This window comes from Tupaia chinensis, unplaced genomic scaffold, assembly GCF_000334495.1.
Source record: "Tupaia chinensis unplaced genomic scaffold, TupChi_1.0 Scaffold000159_1, whole genome shotgun sequence".
In the NCBI taxonomy this organism is placed as follows: domain Eukaryota; kingdom Metazoa; phylum Chordata; class Mammalia; order Scandentia; family Tupaiidae; genus Tupaia; species Tupaia belangeri.
Window position 1 is genome coordinate 3,953,421 of NW_006159630.1, and position 1,435 is coordinate 3,954,855.

A 1,435-nucleotide genomic window follows, 5' to 3' on the forward strand; every position below is an offset into this window, starting at 1 on the left:
CGGTGTGGTGGGAGCCTTCCTTACGGATGTGGCAGCCCCGACATCATGCCTCATCACTCCCCGCTTACCAGGAGTTACGGCCGGACTCCCTTCCAACTCCCTCCGAATTGGAGAAGGGGAAGCTTACCTCACCTTTTTATCACCTAAGCTTCCTTCGGAAAGAATAGAAAAGGTTACTGTCTTCCATCCCCTGTTCCGCAGAGGCACACAGGATTTTTCCGGGTGCTTGGTTAACACCCCACTTCCCACTCGAGCCAATAAACCGATGCGGCAGAAACGTGTCCGTGTGCGTGCTCAGCCTCCAAAGTCTACACTGGGCGTGTGCGTGACCTCCTGCAGCCAGGTCGAGCGTCCCCTGACCTGCCGAGGAGAACACAGGCACCCAGGAAGCCTGTGGGAGCCGACAAAGCCGCTGGCTGCGGTGACGGCCTTCCTGCTAGACCCACAGCACACCCCAGGAGAGCACACCGGGCCCAGTCCTCGCACGGTCGTCCTCTGGGCTGCCCGCCCAGACACCTTCCTGGCATGGGACGCATTTTTCTGTTAAAACCTTTCATTTTCTTCCTTTCCTTTTTTTTTTTTTAATAAGTATTCATTTAATTGTATGTATTAGTTATTTTTCTTCAACTCGACCACAGAGAGAGACGGGGAGTGGGAGTCTAGCAGCTTAACTACCGTGTCACCTGCTGGCCCTAAAATCTCCAGTTTTCTATTAAAAACTTCTCTTTTCAGACTTCACTCATGTTTGCATTCTGCATCTCAGGGCAGGTCTCTAACCTTAGAGTATCCCGCACACATCAACAGCTCCCCGAGCCGTGAGTGCCAGAGACAGGGTCACGGGACCACCTTGGAGACTGGCTACCACGAGGGGCTGGCCATGGGGACAGGGTCTGGCGCTTGAGGACAGCTACGGAAGGAAGCCCAGGGTACCCAGCAGGCCAGGGAGATGCCCCCAGGAGGTGCCCCACAGCCCTCAGAGTGCGAGGCCACCCCCAGCTCCCAGCCCCGCTCTGCACGGCATGCTTGCCTGGAGTAGGGACCGACTGCACCCCACCTGAGATCCGGGCTCAGTGGGGAAAACGAGTCCTCGTGCTCGGGGAAGAGTCAGCATTTGCTTCTGGGGACGCTGGCTCACCTTGCCCTGAGCAGATCGACCCCCGCCCAGCTGCCAGGGAAGCAGAGCCAGCTGCCCCGGCGGCGCTGTCCACAGGGAGATGGCAAGAAAGGTGCCTCCACCTCAGAGCTCTCCAGACAGTGCCCCAGACCCCAGGGAGCAGGCCTGGAGAAGGGACAGCGGACGGGGAGGGAGAGCCACTAGGACACTGGCCCTTGTGCACGGTCCTGGCTGGTCACTCCTGTCTCAGCCTCTGCTGGCCACTCACAGGGAAGTGAGACTATCCTGCCACCCCCCACCCCCCGCCCGCTCAGAGATGGG

The 1,435-nt window shown here is 58.8% G+C and overlaps 1 long non-coding RNA gene across 1 annotated transcript in view; it reads right to left on the reverse strand.

The window, feature by feature from the left end:
* The window catches only part of LOC106734603 (uncharacterized), a 2,933-nt gene extending 2,540 nt beyond the window's left edge, over positions 1-393 (reverse strand). The window contains exon 1 of the long non-coding RNA XR_001370166.2: positions 128-393. This is a non-coding gene — a long non-coding RNA (uncharacterized LOC106734603). The remainder of the gene's footprint in view (positions 1-127) is intronic.
* Positions 394-1,435: the final 1,042 nt, after the last annotated feature.